Source organism: Ictidomys tridecemlineatus, chromosome 4, assembly GCF_052094955.1.
Source record: "Ictidomys tridecemlineatus isolate mIctTri1 chromosome 4, mIctTri1.hap1, whole genome shotgun sequence".
NCBI classification, from domain to species: domain Eukaryota; kingdom Metazoa; phylum Chordata; class Mammalia; order Rodentia; family Sciuridae; genus Ictidomys; species Ictidomys tridecemlineatus.
Window position 1 is genome coordinate 171,711,679 of NC_135480.1, and position 15,498 is coordinate 171,727,176.

Sequence of the window (15,498 nt, forward strand, 5' to 3'; positions counted from 1 at the left end):
TATTTCTGTGGGATGCCTCTCTGCCCATGAGCTGAGCATCCTCTCTCAGCCTTGAGTAAGTGGGGTGTTGTTCTGGCATCGCATCCCATACACTGTGCGAAGCAAGTGGCCTCCACCTTTGCTCAGCAAAGAAGTTTGTTCTAGCCCTGGAATTGGGTGTTACCCAATGGGATTGGACAACCCCCCTTTGAAACCTTATCCCCTGCCTTATTTGGTGTAGAATATTTTATTGAAAATCCTTGTTGTCTTTTCCCTATAAATAAAGTGATTCTGGGTATACTTGCTCTCTTGCCTTCCAGCCTGGAAGAGAACCTTTGAGGTCCAATAACAGTCCCGCCCTCCATATGAAAATTACTTCTGTGTCCTGTGCTTTTGCACTGTTTCCTTAGCTTAATGTTTCAGCCAGCTCTTTTGAGCCAGTTCACCTCACCAGCACGGGTTACATTCCTTTTTCTGCACATCCTAACTAGCATTTGTTGTTTTTGCTGTGGTTCATGTTTTATAATATCTATTCTAACTGGAGTGAGATGGGTTTTCATTATAGTTTTGATTTGCATTTCCCTGCTGGCTAATAATATGGAGCACTTTTTTATATATTTACTGTCCATTTGAATTTTTTTCTTTTGAGAAGTGTTTGTTCTGAATATTTGCCATTTTTAAAAATTGGATTGCTTGGGATTGTTTCAGTTCTTTATATATTCTGAATATTAACCCTTTTCCATATGAATGTTTGGCAAATATTTTCTCCCATCCTGTCAGTTGTCTCTTAACTCTATTGATTGCTTCCTTTGTTGTGCTTTTTTGTTTGGGGTGATTTCATTTGTCAATTTTTGCTTTTGTTTTTTGTGCTTTGGAGACCTGCTGATACTAATATCTTGAAGTGTTTCCCCTATGGTTCCCTCTAGTAGTTTCAGGTTTTCAGGTTTTACATTAAAGTCTTTGATCCATGTTGAGTTGTTTTTTGAACATGGTGAATGACAGAGGTCAAATTTCAGTTTTCTGCATGTCGGTATCCAGTTTCCCTAGCATCTGTTGTTAAAGAGACTGTCCCTTCTCCACAATATATTTTTGGCACCATTGTGAAGAATCAGTTGCCTACAGGTGTGTGGATTTATTTATGGGTTCTATATGCTGTTCCACTGGTCTATGTGTCTGTTTTTATGCCAATACCATGGTATTTTTGTTACTATGTAGTATGTCTTTAAAATCAGGTATTATTTTGTCTTGAGTTTTGCTTTCTTTTGCTTGAAATTTCTTTGCCTATTCTGGGTCTTTTATGCTTCCATATCAATTTTAGACTTGTTTTTTTTGTAATGTGTGTTCACATATGAACATAGGAAAATTATGTCAAATTCATTCTATTGTCTTCCCATTTTCCAAAACCCCTCCTTTCCCTTCATTCCTCTTTGTCTAATCCAGTGAACTTCTATTCATCCCTCCCCAACCCTTATTGTGTGTTAGCATCTGCATATCAGAGAACATTCAGCTTTTGGTTTTGGAGGATTGGCTTATTTCACTTAGGATGATAGTCTCTAGTTTCATCCATTTACTAGCAAATATCATAATTCATTCTTCTTTATGGCTAATACTCCATTGTGTATATACAACACATTTCCTTTATCCATTCATCTATTGAAGGGCACCTAGATTGGTTCCATAGCTTGGCTTTTGTGAATTGTGCTGCTATAAACATTGATGTATCTGTGCCATTGTAGTATGCTGATTTTAAGTCCTTTGAGTTTAAACCAAGGAGTGGAATAACTGGGTCAAATGGTGGTCCATTTCAAGTTTTCTGAGGAATGTCTATAGTGCTTTCAAGTATGCTTTAATCAATTTGCAGTGCCACCAGCAATATATGAGTGAATCCTTTTCCCCTACATCCTGACCAATATTTATTGTTACTTTCATTCTTGACAATTGCCATTCTGACTGGAGTGAGATGAAATCTCAGTGTAGTTTTAATTTGCATTTCTCTAATTGCTACAGATGTTAAACATTTTTCCATATATTTTTAACCATTTATATTTCTTCTTCTATGAAGTATCTGTTCAGTTCTTTTGCCCATTTACTGATGGGTTATTTCTGGTTTTGGTGTTAAGTGGGTTTTTTTTGCATTATTTATTATGAATACTTTTAGTTTCTTGCTTATCATGAAATGTTTTTATTCTATTTTAATTTTGAAGGATAATTTTGCTAGATATACAAATCTTGGTTGGTACCATTTTCATTTATAGCTTAGTATATATTATTCCAAGTCCCCTGGGCTTTTAGAGTCTCAGTTGAGATATCAGTTAAAATTCAAATTGATTTTCCTCTAAATGTGACCTGCCATTTTCCTCTTTTAGATTTTAAAATTCTATTTATATTCTGCATATTAGGACTTTTCATTATTATATCTCTGGAGATCTTTTTTGATCCTACCTATGTGAATTTCTATATGCATCCTTCTGCTGACGTGACTGAGGCAGCATTCACCCAGGTCCAGAAGACTGCTGTGACTGTGGATCAGTCTGGGTGTTGTCATTGTCTGCTGTCTTGACAACGTTCCACCTTGACTGACCTCCTATTGGCTATAGTCACAATATGAGTACCATCCCTTTAGGCTTCCTGAGACTCAGGCAACTTCGTGCTATGACCAGACTCCCATTGGCTGATCACATAATCAGGGACCATCCCTCAATGCTGGTGATGACCCAGGGAGCTTCATGACATGATAGGCACCATTCAGGCAGTGGCCACCATGAGAAGGTGGGGTTCTAGGCTTCTGAGGACTCAGGCAACTTCCCACCTTGATTTGCCTCCTACCACTGGTAACAACAGTCCTGACACCTTCCCCTTCCTCTGCCTGGTACCTAAACTCTCTTCCCGCTTGGATTTGAGCTCTCACTTTCTTCTGCTGATAGGGGTCCCATGGAGGTTGTGCAGAGCATTAGGTTAGACCAGCACTTCCCAAGATGAGACTACTCACCCCACTCCCCTTTTTTATGGAAAGTAGGAAGGGATTTCAGAACTTTGGGCTTCAGTCATTCCTCTACAAGTGTTTTCTAGATGGATTCTTAAGAGATCCTACTGCAGGGGTACTCCCTCTGTTTGACTTATTTCTATCTGGAGAAGAGAAGATGCCATGCTGGTTTTAAGGGAAAATGGTCAACTGGGTGCTCCACAAAATGACTGAGGAGCCTGGCATGGCTTGCTGGCCACTATTTGGTTTTAAACTACTTGGCCTGTTTCAATGACCCTGCTGCTCACCTCTCACATTTTAATTTGGCCTGCTTTTCTTTCCAGTTGTCATCCAGGGAGTAAGCTTAAGTGTTTTTCACTCCCTTTTTCTTGCTCTGTTGTCCTCGCTCCTTCCCCCACCCTAGGAACGCTGCCCTTACATCCTACTCTGGTAACCAAACTTCAAGTCTCTCCAGATCTCAGACTGTGGAATATTGGGTCTTAGAGCACTTATTCTGCCACTCAACTCCCAGGTCAGTTGTTCCTTCACTGCCTGTGGAAAGGGAGAGGTCAGGGATCACTGCCGCTGGTTTGTTCTTAATTTTCTAAGATCTTAAAAAGCATCGTTAGTTTTTGTTTTAAACTAAAATCTTTATTTTTATGTAGGCACTTATTGCTACTCATTTCCTCTCTGCACTGTTTTTACTGTATCCCACAGGTTTTCTATGTTGTGTTTTCATTTCCTTTTATTTAAAATAATTTTTAAAATTTCTCTTCTCACTTCCTCAATGACCCACTCATCATTCAAAAGTGAGTAAGAACATGTCTCAATAAAACATGTCAGTTAATCCTCCTAGCTGCGTTTGATAGGATATTGCAAAAGAGAAAATGGCTCATATAAAACAGGACTGTAAACAAACATAAGAAGAAAATTTTTGGAAGCCCCAAAATTCTAGAAATTGCCAACTTGGAAAGTAAATCTATTGCCATTTACAGTCAATATTTCCATGTATAACCCATGTTCTCTGATCTAGTTTTTTATTCCTTTTTCTCCATCTTCCTTTTTTATGTAATACTTATATCTATCATTTTGCTTTGACTCCTGCACTATAGCCAAACTTTGAGCCATTTAAAATCATACAGTTAAAGTATATTCACTGAACTCAAAGAGGGTGACAATAAATTAATTTTTTTAGTTTCCAAAAAGTTAATATTCTAATTTTCCTAAAAATAAAATACATTCCACGGAAGATGCTACCATTGACATATGCCATCGTCTTTCAGTAGTTACCTTCGGAATGCTGAGTAGTAAATGGAAGCATTTTTTAATTATGTTTTCTTAACTGCATTTTCTAATTTTTAAATATAAACATTCTTTGATTTTGTATTCACACACACACACTTAAAAAAAAACACCAAGATTAAAGTCGGGCTTTGACCAAAAAAAATGAAGTTATGAAAAACTGACATCTTAAGTGTCAAAATTATTTCCTATAACCAAGCTATACACTGATTATAAACAAAAAAACAAAGTTTCCATACAAAACAAAACTGGCATGTATTAATAGAACTATAATTACAGATTGCCAACAGAGCTCATTAAGTGCAAAAATTTGTTTCTCACTAAAATAACTTTCTGTTTAAGATAACACTTGAATAATTTTCCTACTCCCAGGACAAAGATAGTTGAGTCCAACTACATTTATTTTTATATTTTTATTTCCAAGATTACCAACATCACATTGTTCCAGGATTATAATCAATGTGAAACATTTGTCAAATAGTAGATTAAAACTCTGATAATAAGAAAAATTCCTTTGGATAATGATGTCCATCACAATTATCCAAAGTGCATGTATGAAGACATGAATTGGTGTCAACATACTTTAAATACAGCCATAGACCTGAAAAATTGTGCTGTATATGTGTAATAAGAATTGTAATGCATTCTGCTGTCATTTATTTTTTTTAAATAAATAAAAAAATAAATTTTAAAAATGAAAAATTCCTAAAAATAAATAAGAACTGTTAGCACAAAATGACTGAGCCCAGTGCAAACTTCACAGAGCAGCACAACCTTTATACAGTGATGAAATCATGCAACTGGTGGACCCACTTTCCTGATGGAAAATGAGCCACTGGCCAAAGGCAGAGTCTGTGCATCTATATGTTTCACTGAGAGGTGACTTTATTATTGGCAGAGCGTGTCAGTTTGAGCACTCAGAAAACAGGTTTGTCAGAATTTGAAATTTGGTTTTACTGGGCAATATTTTTACTTGGGAAAGAATGGAGGGTCTGGGGTCTGTGTTCCAAGCTTATCTCTTTCCCTTCAAGATCCCATTGTACTGTCACTGGAAAAGGACTTATTAGGGGGAAGATCAATGCTTTGACTTCCTCCCAAAGACTATCATTCTAGGCTTGCTGGCTATCTCCTTCCCAGGGATTGTCTTATCACTGGATGATGTTTGCTTCCTTTCCAGGGATTGTCCTGTCAGTAGGAAAGGATGAATTGGGAAAGGATCAATATTACTAATATGTTGGCTTCTTCCTCACTCTCTCTTCCCAGGCAACACTCTTTGTGGATTTGTCATTTTCCATATTTTACAAGAACACTCTTTTCCCATTTAATTTTGTAGTTTATTATCAAATTTTCCAAAATTAGTATCCCAAATATCAGAGTATATTTATTCTAATAGTAACTTTATAAAGATGTATTGAGAACAAATTCTCGTTTTAAAATTATTTTGGGATCCATTATTCACAAGGAAAGTGAATAACATTTTTAACTGACTAAAATATCAGATTAGTCATCAAATATCATCAAATTGACTTAAATTTCTGTCGCTGAGATGAAAAAAAAAATGCCACTGTCTATCACATTACAAACTTGGAGTATAGCTTCTGTGGTCAAACAGTGTGATGTTTAGATTCAACTGAGATAACATTTGGATAAGTCAGTCTCATTTGTTTAATTTCCAGCTTGTGCAGAGCCCAGAAATAGGTGCTGTAGGGAAGTGGTTGTAAGAAGGCAAGGAGGCACACAGACTGCTTTCAAATGGAAAATGTCATTTTATGCTAATTCCATCCCAAAGGTAGGAGCCAAAAACCCTGCATTAAAAGGACCTTCAGGCTTACTGTGGCCTCTAGGAGGAAAGGATAATGTTCTAGTAAGTCTAGAAGGAATAAGCCACAGTAAGCATGATGGGTATCTAGGAACTCGGCTATATACAGACTGTAGAGTTTGAATGTAGCTTAAGCAAGGAGTTTTGCTACAAAATGTTTTCTAAATAGTCAAAGTCTGCCAACTTTCTTTTCTAAACATTCAAAGTTTTATGACTTCAGTTTTCATTCTGCCAGACTTCACTCTGTAAACTTGTCAGAGTAAGTTGTGTAATCTCTTGATATTCCTTAGTTGGAAACAGCAGACAGTGGGGGGAAAACTACCATTATAAATGTTTATCCCAAGATAAGTTCTTTAGTACCTATGAGTTTCAGTTTGCTCCCCATTAAAATGTGAATGACATTTTTTAAAAAAATCCTGCTTAATATACTAGGCTTTAGAAAGAATCTATCTATGACAAAAATCACATTAGAAAATACATGACAAAATTCATTTTATTTTTTATTATAAATAATATTTCAAATAACTGCCTAATTGTTATCTAATGAGGAATCACAGTCTTCTATTGTCGGTAATCATTTTACAAAAGCTGATGCTCGCACCAAAGAAAGGAACTTTCTTATTAACAGTATTAATTAGTAAAGCAGAAAACTTACTTTTTTGCACATGCTTAAGTGAAGAATATGTCATAATTACATCATTTTTTTAAAATACCAAACTAGTGGAAAGATCTTTTCACACAGAGAAATGATTCTCTCACTCAAAGTTGTCTGTGGTATCAATTAGGCTATTCATCTGTATTTGGGCATACTTCAATTCAATTCACTGGAATCTTATCTTTTATTACTTATAGTCCCATGTCATCTGGTGGCATGCCTCAGTGTCTAAAAAGATTAGTGTAAATTGAATTTTATGAGTCAATTTTGGTTGTAAGGGCTCTAGATTACCTCGTAATTCACTTCATGAATTTATTCTTAATTCATCGATTTGCAAGCTGAAAAATTGCTATGCTGCTTTTCTTAAAGAGAATGTGATGTGACACAGAGAAGAAATTGGTAGCAAAGACATATCCATGCTTAGGAATCTGTGGAAAACCTGTCCCTTTCATAGAAAATCTGACACACACATGGAAAATTATGTTGTCAATATTAACAACTTAGAGAAAAAAAAAACAGCTCACCGTTTTAATCAGAAATACCAATAGCATAAGCTTTTACAATGACTTGAGATTTCCAATTCAAAGTCTATTTGTTGGTGAGAATATCTGTGTAATACTCATCTCTCTGTTTCTGTGAAGGAAGTAGAATCCGTTTTTACAGTTATCACACTGTAGGAAACTGTTCATGGAAATGGGAGGGGCACAAAAGGACAGTCAGTCAGTGTAGGTAATGAACGACTGGGTCAGGAAGATGGGGGCTGACTCAAAAAAAAATAAATAAAGTACTAATACTTCCAGAGCACTTTCCCCTCCTCCTACCTGCTACCAAGGTTACCTGCCTCCAGGGATTTGTTCCTCCCTGCAAGGAATTGTTAATGAGTAGCTCCTGGTGGCTCCTTTCCTGCCCGTACCCTTGGACTGCTTCTTTCTGATCCTTGGGTCACTCCACCTTTTGTTCATGAAGTCAAGATAAGAGGAAGAGGGGGTAGGAGAAGAAAGGATATAAAAGGGCAAGACACCACCACTCCTTCAGGCACCAGATTGGGACACCCTCCTCTGTGAAGCAGTCTTTCTCTCTTTCTCTCTCCTTTATCCTTTAAATAAATACTTTTGGCTCTTGCTTGGGTGTCTCTCAGGTGTTCAATCTTCAACACTGGCGAATGGGACTTGGAATACAGGTATCATCTCTGGTCTCAGAAGGGTCCATTCATTGAAAGTTGAGTTAGTCAAGACTAACAAAATAAGCATTTGCCAAGTCAGCTGAGCTACTGCATGTCTTGCTTTGTTGATATCATTCATTATATTTATTATCAATTCCATGGTATTATTAATATAATAAATAAAAATCACTATTCAGAATAAAGGGGAAATAGATTATGGCCTAGAAGGGTGAGTGAGTAGCATATTGTATTTACAAAGGATTTCTGTTTTCAAAATTACCTTTTTATTTAATATTTGGTTAAAATAGCACAAAATCACTATATATTTATGGTACTGTTCATATTAAAGTATCTTCTAATGAATAAATATCATTAAAATATGAATCAAAAGCATAATTCTGATGGGTTACACAACCTTCAAATTCAATTGGAAAATTGTCAAATTAAAATACAGTTAATGAAATATATGGCAGTCCCAATGATTTTGGCAAATTAAAGAATATTGCAAATAGATACTGAAAAATATCTGTGTTTCAGTAATATAGATCAGAGGAGAATGATTTTGGCTGGTAAGTCTATTCTACTTCATTATAATTATATGTTATAATTTATAATGTACAAAGTGATATAATACCATTTAGCTAATTTATTTTTTGAATCTCAACAAATACTATTATCTGAAATTGATTCAGTTTCTTAAATAATTGCTCCTAATTCAAAAAGAATGCACCTGTCAACAAATAAAAGGGTTCTAGGCTGCCATTTCTCCAAATATCAATAAATGTGTTTGTATTCTCTTCTCTAAAAGGGCCTATTGTCAATGTGCTTACCTCAGCCTAACTAAATCCCATCCCTGCCCCAAGACAAAATGGGATCATGGTGCAATAAGGAAGCCAAGTAAATGAGAGAAACTAAAGCAAATGCTGTGAAGGACCTTTACAAGATCTGGCTTCTGATCACTCATTCCCCAGACCTGTGTGAAACAGCAGAATGGCTTTTACTTGTACATTAAAACATGATTTTCTCTAAATAAATTACATGGGGGTTTAAATAATAACCAAGGAGACTTCAGATTTCATTTAACCTACTTTTCTTCATTTGTTCTTTTTTTAATTTTTTTTTCTTTTTTACTTGTTGATAGTCCTTTATTTATTTTACGTGGTGCTGAGAATTGAACCCAGTGCCTCACACATACCAGGCAAGTGCATTACTGCTGAGCCACAGACCCAGCCCTCATTTATTCTTTTTTTCTTCCCTTATTATTTTGATGAAAATATAGATTTTTTTTTCTACAAATAGTTTAGTGCCACGACATGCAAGTAAATCACTCAGGGTCACTCCAGGTGAGTTGGGCTAGCACTAAATAATCACACTGACACAGAAAGTACCTTTTTCTTGGGGTTCAGTGATAGCTCCTCTGCCCCAGATCCCACATGGGAGGCAAGGGAGGCTGGCAAGAAAAGAGACAGAGCACACCAGAAACCCTATTTATTGGTAGGAAAGACATTCGAGAAAGTTCAACCCAAATAAGGCAAGGGATTGGGTTTCAGGGGGTTGCTTGGTGATGTCTTGTGGTCACCAGATTGACTGACATCTTGGAAAGCCACATCCATATCAGGTGCTGTGTGGGATCAAAGGCAGAATGAGCAAAAAAGACACATAGGTCACACAGCCCAGTCAGAGCAGCAACGTCAGTCCAGTCCCCATGTGCTCACATGCTCATAGCTCACACACACACAGCTCATGGCTGGTTGGTGACAGTTTAGGATATAAATTTCAATAGAATACAGTATATTTCTATTAGTATAGTATGTACTACACTAATGTATATAGTATAGTAATATATGTACTATGTATTATATACATAGTAAAAATGTCTTTTATACATATCATTACAATTGGAGACACTATTACAATTAGAGATTATTTAAAATTATTTTACATGTTGTGACAGTAAAAGAGGAATTAATGGGGAAGAATGGGACTGGGGAAAAGAAGAAGAGAGGCAAGGACAAAGGAGATTATTTGGATTTGAACAAAAGCATGATATATGCAAGTGCAGAAATGTCACAGAGAAACCCATTAATCTATACATCTAATGAGTTAATAATTATGATTTTTTAAAAAATCCATTTACCACTTTTATCTCTTTGGTCAAGTAAATTATAAAATCTTCAGAATATTTTGTTTTTCCCAGTAAGAGAAACTACCCTGATGAACTCAGTTCACTGTGAGATCTAAGTAACATAATGCTATCATTTAAAATTAGCTTAAGACAAATACCTTTTGCTACCCTTGGGTGAAATTGACAAGTATTTATATAATCAATATTTGTATTTTTTTCCATGAATAGGTTTACAGCACCTAGGGCTGTACTACTCAGCCCTCCTTTGGTTACAAGTAAAATAAACCTAAATTGAATTCACTCAGGCAAGAATAAAGAAATTTATAGACATAATCAAAGTGGATTTAGCTCTCGGGAATATTTGATGCATGGAATAAAAATAAATAAATAAAACAGAGGCATGAATACAATCAGAAATAAATCCCCAACCCCCTCCCACCCGTCACTTGCATACACTGAGTTTTTCTTTTAGAACCACTTTTTCTAACTGGAAACAGAAAAATAACATTTACAGCCTTAGGTGGAGATGGCTCCCTTCTTAACATCAACAAACAAATCAAGAGCTTTCCACTTCCAGCTCTATCTTGAAAATAACCAACAGACTCTAACATTCCAAGCTGAAGTCTTTTACCTCTCCATTTCTGGACCACCGGGGAGTGTGTTATGATTAGCTCAAGTTAATCAGCTCACTGCCTCTTAAAAAACTGTAGCCAGAGAAGTATAGATCTAGAAGGGCCTGTTAAAATGTTGGAGCAAAGAAGCATTTCTCCAATAGAAGTGGAATATAGCAGAAATATGGCAAGAATATAGCAGAATATAAGAAGAAAATCATTCCTATTTGTATCAGTTGCCATCGGCCTGAGAAGCAGAAATGAAATATTTGTTCTTGAGGAAGTAAGGGAAGGAATGATTGGGTATCACGGTCTTGTTTCTGTATCTCCTATCCATGCTGGCTCATGAAGCAATTCATTACTGTCATCCTTCCAAAAATTATTTGGGTGACAGCTCTATCTCTACTAGAGATAGCAGTAAATAGACAAAACATCAGTAAGATAGAATTCCTTGATTTGGGTGACTTCCTATTGTCATCTAAGAATTGCAAAGCTTACACAGGAGTGCATTAAAAAGAAGGAGACCAGGGGGAGAAAGAAGGAGAGAGCAAGGGGAAATACTGGGGAATAGTATTGTTATATTTTATGCATGTATAAATATATGACAACAAATCCCACCATTATGTCCAACTATAATGCTCCAATGAAAAATATGGAAAAAATATAATCACTCCTATAAAAAGGTAATAAGTTAACATATGACAGACACAAATTCCATTCTACTTCCCGTACCTCATTGTCTTATCCACCAAAAATAAATCTGGTGTTGGTCATGACTTCCATGCTTGGAAATATTAGGTTTATCAAACAAACTGTACTTTAAAAAATTATTTTGCCATTACAGTTACTTACAATGAGATATATATATTTAAATTAAGTATATCTGTATATCAAAACTACATTTTAAATTAGGAATTGTCCAGTAGTATCACCACTCTCCTCCACAATTCTACCATATGCAAGATAGTGACATTTCCTTGTGAATATTTTACACTGGGTTTTTTTAAATAGCAATTTCAGTTGAATCCCAGAATTCTGAGAACACGTGATATTTTCAACATGTAAATCCATTTCCTGATGCAGAAAAGACTGTTGGTTTCACAATTTCTCAAAAAACTATTGTATAAATGAAAATAATAAAAATCCATGAATAATTGTGAGATCCATGTTACTTTAAATTACTTTCTGTTGGGCATGTAGCTCAGTGTTTAAAAATGTGCAAAGCTCTGGGTTCAAACCCCAGCACCACAAAAATAATAACTGAGTGTGTACATGTCTGTAATTACATTAGAGTCTTAACTGTGTTTGGGAACAAGTTTCCAAAAAAAAAATGTAACAGAATTTAACTGTGACATGTGATATAGAATATGAAGTTTCTAATATTGACATTTCCATTTGACCCAGTTAGAAGTATTTCAATTAGAAGTGAAATGTTGTGGTACCATACATGAAAAAGCTAATCATAAAGGGAGAGCATTAAACATTTTCAGACATCCTGAATGTGGTTTCAGTTATGTGAGAATATTTGGATAGAGATTAATGCCACTTTTTGAAGTGAACTATTAAAATTTCTCTACTAAGTGTTTTTCTGGTTCATAAAATGAAAAAAAATACAATCCTTAGTTGCTATTAATGGGCTTTTTGAGACATACCATCAAGGAAATGTGTATTTCCAGAAATGAATATTGAAAAGTGAGGTAAGAAGAGGCAAAATACATTTTGCTTAGACACATCCATCTATGGTTCACATTTGTAGTTCCTTTTTCTAGTTAAAGTACCAACAAAGGTATAAAAAAAGTCATACATGTGATAAGTGTATTCAAAATTTCTGAGATCACAGTGAACAAAGATAAATATATAGCTGCAGAAGTATATACATATATTATTTGAATAACCAACTTACTTTAATAGTAAAGCAAAATAAATTTTTTTGCCTTGTATGTTTGACAAATATGACAATAATTAAGAATATATGTGGAGAAAAAGGTATACTCATACATTGCTGGTGGGTCTGAAAATTGGTACAGCCAATTTGGAAAGCAATATGGAAATTCCTTGGAAATCTGGGAATGGAGGCACCATTTGACCCAGCTATTCCTCTCCTCGGACTATACCGAAAGGACTTAAAAACAGCACACTGTAGGGACACAGCCACATCAATGTTTATATCAGCACAATTCACAATAGCTAAACTGTGGAGGCAACTTAGATGTCCTTCAGTGGATGAATGAATTAAAAAAATGTGGCACATATATATAATGGAATTTTACTCAGCATTTAAAAAGAACAAACTCGTGGCATTTGAAGGTAAATGGATGGCATTGGAGAAGATAATGCTAAGTGAAGTTAGCCAATCCCGAAAAAACAAATGCTGAATGTTTTCTCTGATATAAGGAGGTTGACATATAGTGGGGTAGGGAGGGGGAGCATGAGAGGATTAGATGAATTCTAGATAGGGAAGAGGGTTGGGAGGGAAAGGGAGGGGGCAGGGGATTAGCAAGGATGGTGGAATGTGATGGGCATCATTATATAAAGTACATGTATGAAGACACGAATTGGGTGTCAACATACTTTATATACAAACAGATATAAAAATTATGATATATATGTGTATTAAGAATTGTAATGCAAAAAAGAACAAAGTACATGTATAAAGGCATAAACTGGCATGAACATATTTTATATGCAGAGATATGAAAAATTGTGCTCTATATGTGCAATAAGAATTGTAATACATTCCACTGCTGTCATGTATTTAAAAAAATAAAATTAATAAAGATTAAAAAGAGTTATGAAGTCTCCTATCACTCTTTTCATTTTATCACCTTTTAAAATGTCTTTCCAATGTGATTTTGTATAACAATTGTCTAGATTATCTTAGATGATATATACGTTTTCACTAGATTTTATATTTTCATTGTAACATTTTTTAAGTAAAAGATTTCATTTTTTTCTTTTAATTAATTTTTGATTTAAATATATCTGACTATTAAGCATTCTTGGTCACTATTTTTGGTGTGCTTTCAGCAAAAAGACCATATTTTGAATCTGATTTTTCACCCAAGTTAATGGAATGTTACTACATGACTTAAATGAAATGAAAATTCTAAATGAAATAATACAATTGCATTCTTTTGTTACCTTGTAGCTACCTGTTCTCTCTCTATATAGATAGATAGATAGATAGATAGATAGATAGATAGATAGATAGATAGATAGATATCCATATACACATGTATTCATTTAAACATAGATATCCTCTTTCCATATATTCCACTAACTACCTTTTAGCTCAAGAATATAAATTTTAAGAAAAAAAATTGACTTAGTGATTCCCTTATGAAAGATGGAGATATTAACATACCATTTCTCTCTATGACACATCTGCATCTCTGCTCTCAAAAATACAAAACTCAGTTGGGCACAATGACACACACCTATAATTGCAATGGCTCAGAAGGCTGAGGTAAGAGGATCACAAATTCAAAGCCAGCTTCAGCAACAATGAGATGCTAAGAAACTCAGTGAGACCCTGTCTCTAAATTAAAAAGAAGAAGAAGAAGAAGAAGAAGAAGAAGAAGAAGAAGAAGAAGAAGAAGAAGAAGGGAAGGAAGGAAGGAAGGAAGGAAGGAAGGAAAGAAAGAAAGAAAGAAAGAAAGAAAGAAAGAAAGAAAGAAAGAAAGAAAGAAAGAAAGAAAGAAAGAAAGAAAGAAAGAAAGAAAGAAATTAGAGCTGGGGGGGTGCGGATCCAAGATGGCAGGCTAGATGCATTCTGTGCTGCTCCAGGACCTGGTATTCAAGCAGTGGAAATACTACTCCCATGCAGAAATCATGGCCACCATGCCATGCAGGTCTCCAGGCCTCAGCTCAGCATAGGACTCCTGGTCAGTCATCCCCACAGGTCCTCTGGGTGCCTTTATAAGACAAATGGCATTGGCACCCAAGCCGGATTCCTGGCCACCCACCCACACAGGAATCCCTGCTGCTGCTCCCACACAGGACACCCAGTCACTGCCCACACACAGGAACTCTGGCCACCACTCCCATATGGACCCCCATCTACCAACGTGGGGCTCCTCTGGTCACTTCCATTTGGGGGCCCTGCAACCACTGCCATAGTCCCCTACATAGAGTAGCCTGCACTTGGGGACACTGCACTGGGTCCAGAGACAGCTGCCAGTCATAATACTGCACGTCATAGAGCTGCGTCTCTGAACACGCCACTGAATGCCACCTCCCCGCCACCCTACACCCCATCACTGAAAGCAGCTGCCTTCATGCTGGGACACCTTCATCGCCATCTTTAGTTGGGGCAACTTGTAGCTTGGAACACTGACTGGGGCTTAGAAACAATATCATGGTACAGAAAGTCCCCAACTCCCCCTCTCCCTGGCCACTGCTAACCTGGCACAGTGCCTGTGGTTACGTGCCCATCCACACCTCAAAACACTGGGTCACAAAACCAGGTCCTGAGCTGCCCAATATAAAACAGCTCTTCTAAAAAGGTGCACAGTTTCCAGAGCACAGCTCAAAGACCTCTGGAGAGAAAGTTTGCTGATTCGGAAGTAAAAGGGGGGAGTGCCTGAGATACAGTTTAGAAACTAAATTAGAGACCAGGAATTGTGAGGTCTATGGAGGATATAAGGAGATAAGAATAGGCAGAGGCCCCAAAGGAGATCTTTGGACCAACCCTCCCACCCTAATAACCTTCACCATCCTGAGGGTGGAGATACCAGCAAACAACAGACAACCTCACCTATTGGATGAGAAGGGAAGCTGGAAAGATACTGAACTCCAACAAAAACAATCCTTATACCTTCCTTCAAGATTTCTCTCTTTCTCCCCTGCTCTCTCCTCTCTCACATCCCCAACATTTATGAAAC